Here is a 21267-nt window from a genome sequence, read left to right as displayed (position 1 = left end):
TTGTTTTGTGTGAACAAGAAAGAATCTCAAATAGGTTTGGAACCAGCTAAAGGTAAGTAAATGTTGACAGAATTTTCATTTTAATGTTTGTGTAAGCTATCTCTATAAATTCAATTCATCTTCATTTCTATAGTAGGCTACTTCTTTTTAGATTGTGTCAAAGCAGCTTGATATGGACAAAGAAAAAAAAAATAGTAAAAAGCCATAACAATATTAAACATTTTTCAACATTCTAGCAAGTCAGACAAGCAGGAGAATAGCCATATGATGTTGGTGTAGTTCTAGTTAAATTAAAACTGGTTCAGTTGAGTTTATATACAGCCAAGTCTGACATTATCTGGGAAAAAAATTGACTTAAAGTGACATATTTAACAAGCAAGTTTTTTTTTTGACCAGAAATGCAATAATGTGCACCTTTGGTGAAGCTGCTTTGATACAACAATTATTGTGAAAAGCTCTATACAATTAACGACTTGATGTACAAGACTCAAATATTTCTTGGCCTTTATTTACCCTACCGTTGAATAAAAAGTGGCAGTCAGAATTTGGTTTGACTAGCCTATATGTTTAGTTTATGTAGGCCTATTATAAAAATAATAAATAATTATTTCCTAAAATAAATAAAAAATACTGTGATAAATATCTTCTTGAGTTTTAAATGAAACAACGATTATTGCATATTGCAACGATTATAACAACAAAAATGTTCCCTCGATCTGCTACACTCTCAGAAATAAAGGTACGTGAGCTGTCAGTGGGGTGGTACCTTTTCAAAAGGTACACATTTGTACTTAAAGGGTCCATATTGGTACCTCAAAAGTATATATATTAGTACCTAAAAATTTTAAGAGGAACACTTTTGTACTTTTTAGGTACTAATATGTACCGTTGAGGTATTAATATGGACCTTTTAGGTACAAATCTGTACCTTTCGGCACCACCCCATGACAGATCGTTTATTTTTTATTTTTTATCGTTTATTTCTGAGAGTGTAGACTGAGATGCTCATTAGTTTATCTGTGTCTATTAATAATAATAATAATAATAATAATAATAATAATAATAATAATAATAATTATTATTATTATTATTATTATGTGTATGTCTATTATTATTATTATTATATGACAGTCAGTGTTTGGCTGAGCGCGATCCCGCGTGATGTCGGCGGCGCGCGGGGTAGTTGTGCTCGCTCGCGCTGGACTCGGTGTCAGAGAGAAGGAGAATCACGACGAAGATGGTCTCGATACGCGGAGTTCCCCTCATGGATAGCCTCTGTTGGTACTGATTCGAGTGTTTCTCCCGGATAACTCTGCTTCGAGGAGTTACTTCGTATTCGGAGTGAGTAAAGCTCTGCTGCAGGACTGTTTTTTTAGAGAGATACGGAGAGGGTTTAGAGATGTGGAGAGAGAGCATCACTGCGCGCTTTCAACTTCTCTATGTCCAGTGCTCTGTCCAGATGCTCGCCGATGCATTACTGCGTTTACATGACAGGACAATAAGTACACGAATGAACCACGTGTTTTGAATGAGTGTGAATAGACGGTATTTAAATAATTCCACTTGTCGTAGGGGAAATCTATTGTTCCTGTTATAGTGTTCTATGGACTCTTATCATGCAATATGCGTCTGACACTTGAAGTAATGCACTGTATTATGATCTATTCATTGTATGCCATTGTATTTTTAGCGTATGAATGGCTTTCGTGATGAAATGATGCTGTTGCAGTTATGTCAGAACTGAATATGTTAGGCTGGTTATTGTTTTCAGTTGACTTAGTTATTGGAGTCTTGTGCATTTCTGTCTGAAATTACTGACCTTGAATTGGGTGTAGTGTTGTAGAACAGAATGCTTTATCTGGTTATTAACTAGTCAAAGTGGTTACAGTAGCCTATTTGGTGCTGATATATATATATATATATATATATATATATATATATATATATATATATATATATATATATATATATATATATATATATATATATAGAAACAGACCTTTAGTCAGTTGCTCATACCATGGTTCAGTCATTCAGATTGGTTTATAGAATATGTTTCTGATCAAGCAGCTAATGACAGGCTTAGAAACATGTACCAAAACAGCTTAAACTGGATTTTCCAGTAGGGATTATTGCAGTTGCACTTTATGATGATGTTTGTAAATGATCAGTCTGGTAGTGATTCTTCAGGGCTGTAAATGTTTGGACATGATGAAAAACCTACTGTATGTAAAGTTGCAGTGCGTAAGTATTAACCTTTCTTATTGTTTCAATAAACCCTAATATATATATATATATTTATATACATTTAAAAATCAACAAAGTCCAATAACCTATTTGCTATTATATATATATATATATATATATATATATATATATATATATATATATATATATATATATATATATATAAAAACAAATAAATGTTTGTATAATCATTCTTGCCACTTCAGCAGTCAAAAAACAACTATATTTGTAGCTGTTCATACACTATTATTATTACTCAAAAATATTGTAGATTGCAATTCTTCTACAGATAATTTTCTTGACCTTGAATTACATTTTGAAATATATTTTGGTATATGAAGATTCAAATTAAATATATTCAAATTCAAATTCAAAAAAATATATCTTGAGTAAAAATATACACTCACTGGCCACGTTTTTAGGTCCAATTGTCCAACTGCTCATTAACGTACATTTCTAATTAGCCAATCAAATTGCAGTAACTCAATGCATTTAGGCAAGTAGACATGGTCAAGATGATGTCATAATCCATGTCATAAAGCGCATATCATCTCAGACTGGTTTCTTGAACATGACAATGAGTTCATTGTACTCAAACGGCCTCCACAGTCACCAGATCTCAATTCAATAGAGCACCTTTGGGATGTGGTGGAACGGGAGATTTGCATCATGGATGTGCAGCCAACAAATCTGCAGCAACTGTGTGACGCTATCATGTTAATATCAAACGAAATCTCTGAGGAATATTTCCAGTACCTTGCTGATTCTATGATTAGGATTAAGGCAGTTCTGAAGGCAAAAGGGGTCCAACCCGGTACTAGTAAGGTGTACCTAATAAAGTGGCCGTTAAGTATATATCTAAAACATGTATGTTGCACGAAAATATTTAGCAATGGCCAAAAATACATTGTGTGGGTCAAAATTATATATATTTTTATGACAAAATCAAAGTGCAATATTAAATTAGTAATATGTCTTGTACTTAATGTGGACAACTTTAAATGTGATTTTTCGCAATATTTTGATAATTTTAGATTTTATACATCAAATTTCAGATTAATATAAATAGTGACGATTAATTTCAAATAGTATAATATATATCTCTGCCATACATCAAGGCTGCACAATATTGGGAAAATCTGACATTGCGATATTTTGTTTTGCTGCAATATTTATTGCAATATGAAGATAATTTAAATTAAAGGATTTGAATAGCTCTATTTGGAAATATTTCATTTATTTAGATCGACTGGAATGGTAAAATCTTTTTTCTATGCAATGGATCTGCCTAAATTATAATAAAATTAAATAAGTAAACAGTGCTTTATGGTTTTCTGAGGAGTCTAACAGTATTCAAGTACAGAAATTTACTATCAAACATAAAATAACTGCTCATCATTGTATAAATAAATAACAAAAAACCCAGATATAATAGTATCGTTATCTATTAATCTTTAATAAATAAGCTAATCCTGCGATGTTACTATTGCAGATAGACACATTGCAATATCGATGCTCAAATTATATATTGTTCAGCCCTACTATATATTGTCTTCACAAACCATACATCAATAGAAAGCTTATTTATTTAGCTTTCAGATGTCTATTTGTGGTCCAGGGTCACAAATTGTATATCTTTTTTTTACCATATGGAACAATTAGACAATTATGTAAAAAGTATATAAAGTTTCTTGTATCATACATTTTTTTTCTTCCACTTTTAATTTATAATTTCTTTTGTTCTAAAGCCCTGGGAAATATAAGCAGACCGCAGACTGGTTTTGTGACATTTGGGATCATTTATTTGCTTCACGCAATGTTAAAAACGGTTAAAGTTGCCTAGGAGACACAGCAGTTTCATTATCTTCTCATCTAGAAGCATTTAGTCAAACGGGCACCGTGTCCTTTCCACTATAACGAGTCTTGCATTTACATCCTGGTGTAAGGGCCCTTTTGTTCGTTGTTCATCTATTTTTGCATACTATATTAGTGTTGTTGGTAAGAAAAGGTTGTCATGTTGCTGTGCTGCGATAATAAATGGACCTCCAGCGGGGTTAAATCACACATGAAATTACACATTGATAGGTCCCATTTCTCCTGAGAAAAGCTCAACGACCCTCACAAGATTTACTGATAGAGGGCTGGATCTGCTTTTTGCAGGCTGTCATTTTGTGATCAGCACCCTTACTGAGATAATAATGACCTGTATGCTATTAATTAAAGCTATTTTGAGTTTTCTGGATGACTATTTTTAGTTGCTTGGGCATTTTATGTTTTTAAAGAACGAATATGCTGAAATTGCGTTGTCACAATACTGGAATTTTCAACATCGATACGATATCTTGAAAAATATTGATATTCCATACCATTTTTGGCTGGATCTGCTTTTTACATGCTGTTATTTTATTATCAGCACACTTGCTGAGATAATAATTACCTTTATGGTTTCAATTAAAGCTATTTTGAGTATTTTGAATGGCTATTTTTAAATTACATGTGATCAGTTTATAATAGGGCTGGATGATATTGGAAAAATCTGACATTGCGATGCTTTATTTTGCCACGATATATATTGCAATTTGAAAATAATTTTACTAGATGATTTAAATAGCTCTATTTGGAAAGATTTCATTAATCGAGATCGACTGGGACGATTCTATGCAGTGCATCTTTATAAATTATAATAAATTACAAGCCAAAGTAAATAGCTAAAACGGTGCTTTATGGATTTCTGGGGAGTCTAACAGTATTCAAGTACGGAAATTGAACAATCAAATGTAAAATAACATGATCATCGTTGAATAAACAATGAAAAAAAAAAGATTTATTTAATAATATCTATTTAATATATTACAATCTTCAATAAATAATGCAATCCTGTGATGTGACCATTGCACATACATACTTTACAATATTGATGCTCACACAATAGCCCTAGTTTATATATATATATATATATATATATATATATATATATATATATATATATATATATATATATATATATATATATATATATATATTTTTTTTTTTTTTTTTTTTATATATGTATATACGTATATATGTTTTAGGGTTGCACGGTTTACTGGTACTATGGTAGTATTGCGATACTATGGCTCCAAAATACTGCCGATGCCACTGTAGTTTGTAAACGGTAGTATCGTCATTAACGGTCTATCTACAATACATAATGTTGCATGTGGAAAAGTCACTAAAATGTTCACACATTTGTGCAACATAAAATATTTTATTTTAACAGTCTGTGGAGCCCTTTAAGGTTGCAAAACTGTGCTGAATTCATGCCTTTTATGGTGGCCTATTGCACATATTTGACACTTCAGTTCAAATCTGAATCAGTTCATTTCTGTTCCTGTCAGTATGGTTTAGTAGCTACAACAACCACAGCAATTGTGAAAAGTGAAATTTTGAATTACCCTGGATTCTTACCTGATAAGACTGAAAAACAATAGATGAAAAAAACGGAAAACATTTTTTTTTGTAACTAAACAAATTGTTTGGTATAATTTGTATCTTTATTTTAATGTGTTTTTTGCTGGTCAGTTATCTACAAAATAAACAAAAGGAATGAATACATTTTAGGCGAAGTTACATGCAAATTCCCCTACTGTGCAATAAATATGTGCAATACTTTCTCATATGCACTTGTACACAGCACCTTATATCAATGCAATACCTTCTCCATTCGTATTTGTACACAGCACCTTATAACCTGTATATTTATAACAAATCTGTACACACAATTCAACATCCAGATTTTTTGACTAACTGCATCTCTGTTTAATGTTTATCGTCTTTTTTATTTTTTTTTTTTCATATTTATTTATTTTGTGTTGGTCACTTGTCACTTTATGTACACCGGAAGCTTCTGTAGCCAAAACAAATTCCTTGTGTGTGTAGCACATTTGGCAATAAAACTGATTCTGATTCTGATCTGATTCTGAAATAATACTTTCAGTAATAAGGGAAGTATGAATTAAATTCATGTAGGCCTATTATAACATTTTAAAAAAGTATTTCTGACCATTTTTTATTATTTAATAGATTTAAATTATGAATTACAGTATCGCAATTGTCATGGATTGGTCAGGCTCTCACGACCCCCACTCACGAAGATCACCATCACCTGACTTCTAATGAGCACACAGCTGCATCACATTCACGAGCACCAGATAAAAGCACAGCACTCCAGTCGCTCATTGTCCGGGCTCGTCTCGACGAAAGCGGACAACTGAGCGACCACTCAGCGTAGTCATCCTCAGCTAAACAAACGATTTACTTACCTGTTCTCTTTGTATTCCTCCTAGTCTTCCTGGTCCTCCCGAATCGTCCTGTCTTCCAGTCCTTCCAAGTCTGTGTCATCCTCTGTCAGCTGTATCTGGTGTGTGCTGTCCATCCTCGTGTATTCCTGTTACCCAGCCACGGAGGAAAAGACCCCAACATCAGTCCTGATCCTCCTGGCTATCCTTCATGTGCTCCTTGTTGTCATTCAATAAACACCCTAACGTTTCCTTACCTCTGTCTCCTGTCCGCTTCATAACAGAAGCCCGGACCCATAACGACGACAACATGAGCACCCTCGATCACTTTCAAGAGCTGGTGGACCAGTTGAAGCGGATTCTACAGCCACCAGCTCCACTTTCCAACGCACCACCAGCACCGAGCACTTCCGCCTCCACAGTTTCTTCTTCGGCCCTTCCTTCCAGTCCCATGGCCCGACCAGCGCCCTACTCAGGCGGAGCGGGGGAGTGCAATGGTTTTCTGTTACAATGTTCCCTCATATTCGAAATGCAACCTTCTCTATATCCCACAGATAAGTCAAAGATCGCCTACATCGTATCACTACTCTCTGGACCTGCACTTAAATGGGCTGAGACGATCTGGAACCAAGCCGGGCCGGTCATGAATTCCATCACTACCTTCACGGAGTATTTCAAAGAGGTGTTTGGACGTTCTGATGGGGAAGTAGCCGCTGGAGAGCAGCTGTATCATCTAAAGCAAGGTACTCTATCTACACAGGAATATGCTCTCCGGTTTCGCACTCTAGCAGCTGCAAGTGGATGGAATGAGAGATCGTTGTTGACCACGTACCGGCTCGGCTTGGAACCCACTCTCCGAATCCAGCTGGCCACATTAGATGATACAATGGGTCTGGAGAGATTCATCCAACATTCTCTCCGATGTTCCGATCGTCTCCGTTCCTATCAACAGGACACCATCACCCCCTCGTCTGCACTCCTCCAATCGCCTGAGTCAACAGCCTCTCCAGAACCAGAACCCATGATAATAGAGTCTGGAAGACTGACATCAGCGGAACGACAGAGGAGGCTGACCCGGGGTCTGTGTCTATACTGCGGTGTCAGTGGACACACCCGTATGGAGTGTCCCCTTCGTCCCATTCGGACTTCAGTGAGTGTATTCAGTACGAATATTGAACAATGTAAACCACTTACTACCACCGTACAAATAACTACTGCCTCTATTTCTCTCCTTGTCACAGCCCTCATCGACTCCGGGTCAGCAGGGAACTTCATCTCCCAATCCCTCTGTCGTCAACTCCACCTCCGTACTGAGGCGTCCTCGCATATATACCAGATACAACCGATAACCCAGTGCACTCGATCTTCGACCCGTATCCATCGACAATGCGAAGACATCCTTCTTCAAGTGGGGCTGTTACATCAAGAGAGGATTCAATTTCTGGTTCTGGAGGGTGCAAATATGGACATCATTCTAGGGCGCCCGTGGCTGGTGAAGCACGATCCCATCATCTCTTGGGGCACAGGAGAGATAAAGAAATGGGGATCTGGATGTACACCTACCTGTTTTCCAAATCTCCCTCTTCAAGGTCGGAACCCCATTTCTTTGTTTGCAACATCGGTCGAGAGCCCTCCTGAGAAGCAGTCTATCCACATTCCTAAGGAGTACAGCTCCTTTCATGATGTCTTCTGCCCCAAGAGAGCTTCCCAGCTACCGCCGCATCGGCCATGGGACTGCGCGATCGACCTAGTTCCAGATGCCCAGTTGCCAAGAGGTAGGATCTACCCGCTCTCGCTTCCAGAGAATCAGGCAATGGAAGATTACATAAGGGAGGCTCTGAGTCAGGGGTACATACGTCACTCAAAATCACCAGCCGCCTCAAGCTTCTTCTTTGTGGCCAAGAAGGACGGAGGGCTGCGTCCATGCATCGACTACAGGGTCCTAAATAACGGTACAGTAAAATACCGATATCCCCTTCCTCTGGTACCAGCCGCTTTGGAACAGCTCCGAGAAGCTAAAGTCTTCACTAAATTGGACCTCCGCAGCGCGTATAATCTGATAAGAATACGTGAGGGGGACCAATGGAAGACAGCATTCGTGACCCCTACTGGCCACTATGAATATGAGGTCATGCCTTACGGTCTGGTCAACGCCCCCTCCGTATTCCAAAACTTCATTCATGAAGTCCTCCGGGAGTTTCTTCACCACTTTGTAATAGTGTACATAGATGACATCCTCATTTACTCCCGGAGTGAGGCCGAACATCGCCAACACGTTGCGGAGGTCCTACACACATTGAGAGAACATCACCTCTACCTCAAAGCGGAGAAATGCTCATTCCACCAGAAGTCGATTCATTTCTTGGGATACATCATTGATCAAACCGGTATACGTATGGATGGGAAGAAAATTGAGGCTGTTCTATCCTGGTCAGAACCCACTTCCATTAAGGAGCTCCAGAGGTTTCTTGGGTTTGCTAACTTTTATAGACGGTTTATCAAGGACTACAGCAGGATTACATCACCTCTCACTAATCTCCTCAAGGGTAAACCCAAAGGACTGGAGTGGACCAAAGAAGCAGCCGCAGCCTTCCGCCTTCTTAAGAAGGAGTTCACAAGGGCCCCACTCCTGACTCATCCTGACCCAAATCTTCCTTTCGTGGTGGAAGTGGACGCATCCACCACCGGCGTCGGGGCAGTATTATCTCAACATCATGATACACCGCCCCGACTGCATCCCTGTGCCTATTTCTCTCGGAAGTTGAGCCCGGCGGAGCAGAATTACAGCATAGGAGACAGGGAGCTGCTAGCAATCAAGCTAGCCTTGGAGGAGTGGCGTCACTGGTTGGAGGGAGCCAAACATCCGTTCCAGGTGATCACAGATCACAAAAACCTCCAATATATCAAAGAGGCCAAGAGACTATGTCCACGTCAAGCCAGATGGTCACTTTTCTTCTCACGTTTTGATTTCTCCATTTCCTATCGTCCAGGACCCAAGAATCTAAGAGCAGACGCTCTCTCTCGTTTACACGAGCATCACGATCATGAAGAACTCCCAACGAAGATTCTTCCCGAACACATCTCCATTTGTCCGATCACCTGGAACGCTCCTCCAGTCGTTGCCACTCCGGAAGCCCCTGCTCCGCCGGGATGCCCTCCTCATCGGCAGTTCATACCACCTGAACACCGGGTAGATCTGATCCACTCCTTACATACCTCGCTAGGCACTGGACATCCAGGGATCAACAATACTCTCTCGCTAGTATCCCAACGATTCTGGTGGCCAAACATGGCAAGGGATGTGAGGCAATATGTTCAGGGCTGTAAGGACTGTGCCCAATCCAAGAGCCCACGTCATCTACCCGCTGGAAAGCTCCATCCCTTGCCGATTCCGAACCGTCCCTGGTCACACCTAGGAGTGGACTTTATCACTGATCTCCCTTCGTCAGAAGGTAATACCTGTATTCTAGTCATAGTAGATAGATTCTCAAAGTTTGTCAAACTAATCCCTCTGAAAGGTCTTCCCACAGCCTTTGAAACAGCCGACAATATCTTTAATCAAGTCTTCAGGTCATTTGGTATTCCAGAAGATATTGTGTCGGACAGAGGTCCACAGTTCATCTCACGTCTATGGAAAGCCTTCTTCAAGCTCCTAGGTGTGGCCGTCAGCCTCTCTTCTGGATATCATCCCCAAACCAACGGGCAGACAGAGAGGAAGATTCAGGAGGTGGGACGGTTCCTGAGGACCTTCTGCAGTGGTCACCAGAGCTCCTGGAGCCAGTATTTGGGCTGGGCAGAATATGCCCAAAATTCACTGCGGCAACCCTCCACCGGACTCACGCCATTCCAGTGCGTCCTGGGCTTCCAACCACCGCTCTTTCCCTGGGATGGCGAACCATCTGATGTCCCCGCAGTGGATCACTGGTTCCGGGAGAGCGAGAGAGTCTGGGACGAGGCTCATCAACATCTGCAGAGGGCAGTCCGTCGAAGCAAGGTAACCGCCGATAGAAGAAGGTCTGAAGAACCCAGATACACACCCGGACAAAAGGTGTGGCTATCCACCCGGGACATACGCATGCGACTGCCCTCTCGCAAGTTAAGTCCCCGATTTGTTGGTCCCTTCACCATCGTGGAACAGGTTAACCCCGTCACCTACAAACTACAATTACCCTCTCACTACCGTATTCACCCTACATTCCACGTATCACTCCTGAAACCCTATCACGATCCTGTTCTTCCCTCCACAGAGCCTGACCACGAAGAGGAACCCCCTCCTCCACTGCTCCTAGAAGAAGGAGCCGTCTACGCAGTGAAGGAGATCTTGCGTTCCCGACGTCGTGGTGGCCAGTTGGAGTACCTGGTGGACTGGGAAGGGTACGGCCCCGAAGAAAGGACATGGGTTCCCAGAGCTGATATTCTCGATCCTAGTCTCATGGTGGAGTTTCATGAGAGCCACCCTGAGTTCCCAGCGCCTAGAGGCAGAGGGAGACCACCACGGCGTCGGAGGTGTCGGCCCTCAGGAGCGGGCCCTGGGGAGGGGGGTACTGTCATGGATTGGTCAGGCTCTCACGACCCCCACTCACGAAGATCACCATCACCTGACTTCTAATGAGCACACAGCTGCATCACATTCACGAGCACCAGATAAAAGCACAGCACTCCAGTCGCTCATTGTCCGGGCTCGTCTCGACGAAAGCGGACAACTGAGCGACCACTCAGCGTAGTCATCCTCAGCTAAACAAACGATTTACTTACCTGTTCTCTTTGTATTCCTCCTAGTCTTCCTGGTCCTCCCGAATCGTCCTGTCTTCCAGTCCTTCCAAGTCTGTGTCATCCTCTGTCAGCTGTATCTGGTGTGTGCTGTCCATCCTCGTGTATTCCTGTTACCCAGCCACGGAGGAAAAGACCCCAACATCAGTCCTGATCCTCCTGGCTATCCTTCATGTGCTCCTTGTTGTCATTCAATAAACACCCTAACGTTTCCTTACCTCTGTCTCCTGTCCGCTTCATAACAGCAATACTACTTGGTATCATTATACTTCAGCTGGTATAGTATCGTAACATGAATTAATGGTATCAAGACAACCTTTATATATATATGAAGAGTGTAGATGCTAAAACCTCTAAATGCTGCGTGATATTTTCTTCTAAAATTCGCATTTATCTTCAACTCTTGTGTGTAAGCTCAGAAATTTTACTTTTATAATGACAAATATTCATTGCCTTTAAAGTGAAATAACTTAACATAAACATTGGAGGCTGAGAAAAATGCTCATATATATATATATATATATATATATATATATATATATATATATATATATATATATATATATATATATATATATATATATATATATATATATATCTATAAACGATTAATTGATTGAATTTACAGAAATCAGGATATATTGTTATCAGGATGACATATCGTAGTATGAAATTTTTGTCATATCGTCCAGCCCTAGCCTCATACATAAAATTGATGATAAATTTCCCCTGTTCTAGAAGCCAACCTTTCGCATCCATCAATCTCAGTGGCGTTTCGTTCACAAAGGTGTGTGTATATGTTGTGCCATGGTACATTAGAGCATCTCCTGCTGGGTGCCGCCCATGGAGAATCTATTTTTAATTGGCCTTGTTGATGATAACAGAAACTTTGCAGCCGCGTCTGCTCTGCTTTGCTCGTGAAGTTAATTGTGCTCATGGGATTAGACAGTATCGTTTGGCACAGTTTATTTTCTCTATTACCGCTGGTGCTGCACGTTCTCACTTGCTCATCCACTTTCACACATATGTCAGATGAGCTGCAATTAGACAAGAAAAGCAGATTTGATGCCCAGATTTGTTGTTTTACTTCTTTAGGCAATTTTATTGTTTAAAGTCATTGTTTTAGAAAAATGCTGTGGTTAGAAAATCATAATGCAGACACAGGTTAATTGGAGGGCAGAGATGCGTTCTACTGTATGATTCATATCGATGTGGGTTGTAATCAGTAAGGAAACTGAACCATGTGGTTATATCAGTAAAAGGCAGGTCAATATTTTTGGTGCATTTCATTTTAAATGATAAAAATCACATAAAAATTCTTGATTGTTTCATACTGATTCATAAATTGCTTGATAGATTGATTGTTGTGACTGTTTTCACTCTTTGTTATATTGCAGCCATTTGCTAAAATCATTTAAGTAAATTTTTCCCTCATGAATGTACACTCAGCACCCTATATTGACAGAAAAACACAGAGTTGTTGACATTTTTGCTGATGTATTAAAAAAAGAAAAACTGAAATATTACATGGTCCTAAGTATTAAGACCCTTTGCTCAGTATTTAGCAGAAAGCACCCTTTTGATCTAATACAGCCATGAGTCTTTTTGGAAAAGATGCAACAAGTTTTTTTACACCTAGATTTGAAGATCCTCTGCCATTCCTCCTTGCAGATTCTCATCAGTTCTGTCATGTTGGATGGTAGATGTTGGTAACAGCCATTTTTAAATTGCTCCAGAGATGCTCAATTGGGTTTAGATCAGGGCTCTGGCTGGGCCATTCAAGAACAGTCACAGAGTTGTTGTGAAGCCACTCCGTTATTTTAGCTGCGTGCTTAGGGTCATTGTTCTGCTGGAAGATGAACCGTCACCCCCTCTGAGGTCCTGAGCACTCTGGAGAAGGTTTTCATCCAGGATATCCATGTAATTTCCCGCATTCATCTTTCCCTCGATTGCAACCAGTCATGCAGTCCCTGCAGCTGAAAAACACCCCCACAGCATGATGCTGCCACCACCATGCTTAATATTGGGATTGCATTGGACAGGTGATGAGCAGTGCCTGGTTTTGCTAGACGGCCAGCTCTAAAGACCGGCTAACATTGCGCGATTTTTTTTATATAATCCTTAACAATTGTACTGTACGAACATGGCTTCCATGTCACATTGTGAGAGCTCAGCTGTCAGAAAGTCAGACTGAACAACAATGAAAACACACCAAACACGAAAAAAAACGTCCCCGGAGTTTGACGTCATCCACCAGTGACACTTTCACTTTCCCGCGTTCTGAAATGATTCCTCACAGCAAACGTAAACAATTTGTAGTGGCAATTTTGCACACAGCGTGTGTCAATAATAAAACCAGGAGGAAAAAATAACTGTTTTGACATTTCCCTGGGGTCGTTTGAAATGTTGCATGGATAGTGTTATCAGATTCTGTGCTCTTATTGGTTCTTGAATTGATGCTCATCGCAGCTGGAGGAAAGTGTCGGAAATCTTCTGACAATGCCAGAACTTAATCGGAGGAAAAATCTGATCGCAACATGCACTAAGTGGCTGTCAGTGAACATGTCAAACCAACGATCAAAGACCACAGATTTTAGCCGAGGATTTCAGGAATCTTTTAGGATTTCCCAAATTTGTCTCAGATGACAAAATCGTGGCTGAAATCTCACAGTGTGAGCAGGGCTTAAGAAGGGTTATGGTCATCCCAAACGTCTTCTATTTAAGAATTATGGAGGCCGTTGTGCTCTAAGGAACCTTAGGTGCAGCAGATTTTTTTGTAGCCATGTCCAGATCAGTGTTTTGTCACAATTTTATCTCTGAGCTCTTCAGGCAGTTCATTTGACCTCATGATTCTCATTTGCTCTGACATGCATTGTGAGCTGTAAGGTCTTGTATAGACAGGTGTGTGGCTTCCTATTCAAGACCAATCAGTATAATCAAACACAGCTAGACTCAAATAAATGTGTAGAACCATCTCAAGGATGATCAAAAGAAATGGACAGCACCTGAGTTAAAGACATGAGTGTCACAGCAAAGTGTCTGAATACTTAGGACAATGTGATATTTCAGTTTTTCTTTTTTAATAAATCTGCAAAAATGTCAACAATTTTGTGTTTTCCTGTCAATATGGGGGTCTGAATACTTTCTATACCACTGTGTATATATATATATATATATATATATATACATATATATATATATATATATATATATATATATATATATATATATATATATATATATATATATATGTCCCATTTATAGTATATGGGTTGTTGATATGACTGTCACACATGACATAACTTTATGTCTTTATTTAAAATGCAGCAAATATTTAAACATTTCTTTGTCGTCGATGGACCTCATGTTATAAATGCTGCTGTTCATTTCTTTTTTTAAATTTTTGAGGCAAATCTCAAAACTCTCCTATGATGTGGCTGTCTCAAGTATAGATCAATACATTACTCATTCATTCATTTTCCTTCAGCTTAGTTCTTATATTTATCAGGGGTCGCTACAGCGGAATGAACAGCTAACTATTCCAGCATATGTTTTAAGTAACGGATGCCCTTCCAGCCACAAGCTAGTACTGGGAAACACCCATACACTCTCACATTCACACACACTCTTGTACACTATGGCCAATTTAGCTCATCCAATTCACTTATAGCACATGTTTTTGGACTATGGGGGAAACCGGAGCACCCGGAGAAAACCCACGTAAACACAGCGAACTTCTTTCTGTGAAGGCCAATGTCCCCAATAAATTACCGTTATAAATTAAAAAGAATATACATCAGGCATATTTTTACAAGTGGCTATTTAGTTCACATATAGAATATACCTTTTGTAACAATTGGGAAGTATGCTTTTACATTTTTCAAGGGTCAAACTAAAAGTAGTACCTAGTATTTAAGTTTAGATGCATCATTTACACTGAAGAAATTATACTTGACCTTTACATTTATCTGTTATTTCCAGTATTTGAGTTCAGATGCATCGTTTACTCACTCTTCACCTTTACATTCATCTTTTATTTCCAGTTTTCCACAGGAATTTATTGTAATTGACACATATTACAGAATCATGTGATGAGTAAATTGAAACATATTATTACTTAAGGCATTTGGAATCATTGTGCTTATTAAACCCAAAGTCTTTTAGAGTCTTTTTTGGAGCAGGCATTTGAAAAGATTAAACCGATTTAAGCCGCCAATATGCAACAGATCAAACTTTGTCCTTGAAGAAGCTCAGCCTCTTTCTGTGTCTTCGTCTTTTCTCTTTTAACAGCTTATATTCATTCAGTTTCAGCCTCCCTCAGAGCATCATCAAGGCTCTAGTGAAAGGCATGACAGCTTCTGTTCTAGTGTTTCACTGGCGAGATCTCAAGAGAGCTCAACTCTCCATTCATTCCACCAACTGGTTCATGCGTTACATAAATATCGTCATGTAAACAAACAATAGAGCAATGTGGTCCACAAGGAAATAATAGATAGTTATTATTTGACTCATTTTACTTAACTTGCAGTTCAGTTATTAAACCACTTAAAAAAATTTTCTTAAACTCCTGGGTTCTGAGGTGATTTTGGGACCCCTAAGATGTTTTGACATGCCCTGACATTTGTGCTTATTTCAGCTACTTATTACATAGTATTGGCCAACTAGTATTTTTTGTATTCAGCAGAAACTGTGCTACAATAATATGTGACAATTATTGATGTACATGCTTGCGTTAAAAAAAAAAAAGATGTATGGTTAGTAGGTTTTGGAGAAAAAAAATGTTGCTGAAATAAGGTCCAAAAACCACACTGAATTGGCCTGAATACGATTTTTGAGTAACCAGTCTTGTAGGCTAGAATATTTACTTCACACTTATGTGAAAATTAATCTGTTCTCTCATTAAAAGAAAACATCACAATAATTTACATTTTGTAAAGTCCGTTTTGGGTCAGCACAGCTGTATGTGTGAGTGACAGTGGTCATGAATATTTCACACCTGTATAGAAAAATGACACTTCCCCACTGGCTAGTGTTCACCCATCAAGGGCATTGTAAAGCAATGTTCAGCTGCAAAAGCTAGCCCAAACTATTTAAAAATGCTTGTTGTATTACAGACCATCTTCGTCATGATTCCAGTGTCCTCTGATTGATTTCTGTTTGTCTGGCTTACTGTATTGTATTCGAGATTGTTTGGTTTTAGTCATCTAGTTATACTGCACATACATTTCACAGTAAACCTTAAAGTGGTAACATGGACATGGTTTTAGATACGTTAAGGATATGTTTACATCACAAACTGTCATGTCAAATCAAATTAAACAAAGCTTTGCATTGATTTGCCAGTCGTGCTGCTTCATTCCTTTGTGTAATTTACTTTAATTGAATTTTACAAGTACATTTACTTGCAAAGTGAGCAATTAGAACCAGATTATAGAGAGAAGGAAAGAAAGAGAGATACATGCATTATTACAGAAAATCCCCATTCAAAGTAAGTTCTAGTGGAATTACTATAAAAATAGCTATATAACGGCATTACTAAATATTATTAGAGGACATTGCTATTGATATTACAATTACTGTTCAAATATAGAAATTATTTAATATTATGCACAGTACAGGTCTTAAAAAAAGAATGTTTTTTTGCTAAAGGGAAATTTTGCAGTAATAAAAGAACCATTTTAAAGATTCTGTATGAACTTTCACTTACCAGTTCCTTATAAAAACATTATTTATAATAATAATACCAACAACAATAATAATAATAATAATAATCAAATGTATTTAATTATTTTTAAAGACACAGTATGTCATTTTTGCTGCTAGAGGGCACATATTCACAACTAACAAAAGTGTATTTTAAGTGTGGAATCATGGGAGTTGTGGTCTTCATTACGTCCTATGAGGAAATGAGAGCACTGAAGCAATTGCTAATGAGAGGCGAAAGCAACATGAATGTAGTGGTGCTTTTATTAGGCTTCTGGTTGTTCCAGTCGTGGTCATATGGAAAAAAGCAGCGCTGTTTTATGTAAGGTTCTGCTATGATGGAGCTCCTTGCAGTCTGATAAAAACTCACAAAAAAAAAGTGTCTTTGGTGTTTTCTATAAAACCAAACTTGAAACTGAGGGTGTGTGATGAAATTAGCATGGCCACACAGAATAATAAAAATTACAATAATATTTAAATAATTATAATAATAAAAATTTATTATTTCTCTGAATTTGAACATTCCTCAAAACATTTATATATAAATATATATATAAAACACTGTTCTGGTGTAAAAACATTGATATATTGATACTGAAATATCTAAATTGATACAACCTTGCTTTTGGTTAGGATGGATACTGGCTTTGCTCTCTCACACTCTATTCTAGGCATGGGCCGGTATAAGATTCTGACGGTATGATAACCTTGGATAAAAATATCACTGTTTCACTGTATTTTGGTTACTGCTCTAAAATATATTCCTCTTAAATGTCTGGGTAAAAAAGCTAAAACTTTTTTCAAATTGAATACAATACATTTTATTTTGAGAAACATTTATAATAGTTTGGAGCAGTAAACATGTCAGGCTAAATAATTCAAATGGATCATTGACTTTTGCTGTCTTCATTAGTTTCAAAAACACTGATGTCTTTTCAATTTAAAGCGGCGTCTTTGAATATCTTTTCTGCTGGAGATACTGTTGTACTAAACAAAAAAAAGTCAATAAAACATCTTACATATATTGTAGGAACAGTATAACAGAAAATTATGGCGGTTTTACAACATTGACTTTTCCAAACTGTGGTATAACTTGAAAACGCTTATCGTCCCATGCCTACTCTCTTCTCACCCGCAGGTAGATGAATAATTAATAATAATAATAAGATTCTAACACTTTTGTTTTAATTAGTAAATAAGATGAGATTGCGCTAGTTTAGTTTATTATTTATTGCCTTTTGGACTTAAGGACTGCTGACATACCTGTTTTAAGCATTATATGGTTCAGTTTTTCTCTTTTTTCTTCATTTGCATGCTTTTGATGTTGCGTAATTTGTTCACCATAGTATTGAAAATAGTATCGAATATCGTTATTTTTCAAGGTGTCGTAACAAAGTAGAAAAACTCCAGTATTGTGACAACATTACACTGTTCTGGTGGTTTTTGGATATTGTAATGAAAAAATCTGACATATTGAGCATTGGGCCTCTCGGTGGCGCAATAGGTAGCACGATCACCTCACAGCAGAAAGGTCGCTGGCATTTCTGTATGGAGTTTACACGTTCTCCCTGTCTCCTCACAAGAGTTTCCTCCGGGTGCTCTGGTTTTCTCCACAAGTCCAAAGACATGCGGTATAGGTGAATTCGGTAAGCCAAATTGGCCACAGTATATGTGTGTGAATGAGTGTGTACGGAAGTTTCCCAGTCATGGGTTGCAGCTGGAAAGGCATCCACGGTGTAAGATCCATATGCTGGATAAGTTGGCTGTTCATTCCGCTGTGGCGACCCCAGAATAATAAAAGGACTAAGCAAAGAAAATGAATGAATGAATGAATGAATATTGTGCCTTTAAGAAGCTACAATGTTTATGTCATAAGATGAAGAGAAATTCCATTTTTCAAATCATGACTCCTTTTAAAACATCCAAAGCTTGCAGTTTGTAACTTCTACCTGAATGGATCAATGATTTCTTGGACGTCACCCCATACTTCAGTTTCTCACCAAATCTTCTAAACAATCAAATGCTCTCTGGTATCTGACATGCCCCGCCCCCTTCAAGATGCTTCTCATTTGCTTTTAATTTGATGTTCTTGATCTCAACCATTTGATGTTCTTGTCGCCTCAGATGGTTCAAGCCTCGGCTGGGTCAGTTGGTATTTCTGTGTGGAGTTTGCATGTTCTCCCCACGTTCACGTGGATTTCCTCCCGGTGCTCCGGTTTCCCCCACAAGTCCAAAGACGTGCAGTACAAATGAATTGGGTAAACTAAAATTGTCTGTAGTGTATGCGTGTGAATGGGAGTTTATGGGTGTTTCTCAGTGATGGGTTGCAGCTGAAAGGGCATCCGCTGCGTAAAAACATATGCTGGATAAGTTGGTGGTTCATTCCACTGTGGCGACCCCAGATTAATAAAGGGACTAAGCTGAAAAGAAAATGAATGAATGAATGAATATATGTCCCACCCTGTCTTTGTGTTTCAGTTGAGATTATGTCAGACATCCAAATAAAAAATTCCACGTTTCAAAGCCATTCACGGGACCTTTAAAGGGCACATAGTTTACCTTTTTTTATGATTTAATATTAATATTATGGTTCTTCTAAGTGTGCCAGTTTAGGTTCAGTTTAAAACACAATTCAGATTTTTTTATTATGATGTGTTAAAAAGTGTCATGTTGGGGGCGTGTCCACAGTTCGCTGATTTATGGGTGTGTTGCTTCACATGTAGATAAGTTTCGGCTTCCCGCCAACGTAACAAGGGGGTGAGGCCATGAGCTCACCCGCTCTGCGTTTGCAACAGAGTCTGACAGGCAGACTCAGAGAAGAAGGAGAGAGAGGATCACCATTCAGTCGTACATGTACGACTCTGACACAGACCAAGCAGAGAGTACAAAATCATTTGTGTCTTTGTACAGTTTTACAGCCAACTGTGTGCTAGTTTCAAGTGCCGAGCTTGTACACAGAAACTAATAACCACGCACACTGAATTAACTTTGACTGAGGCACCGGATGCGCCGCTCGAAGCCGCGACACGGCACACCAGACACTCTTTGTGGCGCACCAGAAGCGTGAAGTGTCCCGAATCGTCGCGCCACGCATTTTTTAATTCTAAACATAGGCCCAGCCGTCGACTTGAGTGTACCCTGATAGAAACCGTTTAGAATTCTAAAACACATGCTAGTTAAGATCACAGGGAGCTTCTGGGATCGCGAGAAATGCCAACGGCTGAAGTATAAGGTAGACTCAATGAGAAGTACACATGTTTGCAAACCTACCTAAAGATACAACCAATAATTCCGATTAGAGCGATAATGTGGAGAATATTGCTCTTGTGTTGAGCCCAATGAGCCTTGCATCTAAAAATAGAGCAAGGGTGTTCCTTTAGTGATAGTGCTTCGACTCACGCTGAAAATGGCTGACGTGAATCAACAAACTGAGGATATGATGACACGCCTGTCAATCAATATTGGTGGGCGGGGGACCGCACTCCTACGTAAAGTTGCGGTTGGTTTGAAAACAGCTCCAATTGGTCCACTGTTTTTTATGTTGTTAAATTGAAAAAAAAAAAGCACTGGGTGTGCTTATATCACCCCAATATGACAGTCTATACACCATACATGCACATATATCTGTCCAAACAGCTTGAAAAGTAGATTTTTTACCATAGGTGCCCTTTAAAGTCTGCATGAACCAGAAACTGCGACCAATTTTTTTTTCATATTGTGACGCAGTTCCTAGAGAAACAGAATATTAATTGAGAAAAGTAAAGTAAATTAAGGTATTTCATTCAGAAAGATCAGGAAATGGGTTTCAGGAGAGTTATTACAACCTAACAGACACCTCCTCCTCACCATTTCTGTTTGTTGTCATAAGCGCTATCAAAACAGACAGTTGGAGGGGCGTGGTCAAGTATGTTAGGCACGCCCTACCTCAGACAGACGTAATCTGAGAATTTAACTGAAAACAAACAGGAAGAACATTTTCAGAGTTTAATCTTAGATTACAAGAGCAAACAATTTTCTTTTTCTTATTGACATGCACAGATAAATTGTTCACCAAACAATTAGCCATGTAAGATAACAAAATCAATATAGTTTGTTTTGACTTCATGTGTACTTTAAACTTTCTACATTGATCCATAGATGCCACTAAAGAACGTTGTTTTAATGTGTGCTTCTGTTAATAAAATGAAGAATTTACTTATTGCATGTATTAGCCTTAATATTCTGCATAGATGGCACTGATGGATCATTGGTAGTTTGCCGAGGCGTGAAC

The 21267-nt window shown here is 38.7% G+C and overlaps 1 protein-coding gene across 1 annotated transcript in view; it reads left to right on the top strand.

Moving 5' to 3' along the window:
• The first annotated feature begins 1209 nt into the window (after positions 1–1209).
• Positions 1210–21267, top strand: part of pkib (protein kinase (cAMP-dependent, catalytic) inhibitor beta) — a 78041-nt gene continuing 57983 nt past the window's right edge. Inside the window, 1 exon segment of the mRNA XM_056445447.1 lies at positions 1210–1341. The gene's annotated coding sequence lies outside the window, so the exon portion shown is untranslated.

This window comes from Danio aesculapii, chromosome 20, assembly GCF_903798145.1.
Source record: "Danio aesculapii chromosome 20, fDanAes4.1, whole genome shotgun sequence".
Lineage (NCBI taxonomy): Eukaryota > Metazoa > Chordata > Actinopteri > Cypriniformes > Danionidae > Danio > Danio aesculapii.
This window is presented reverse-complemented; position numbering and strand designations above follow the sequence as displayed.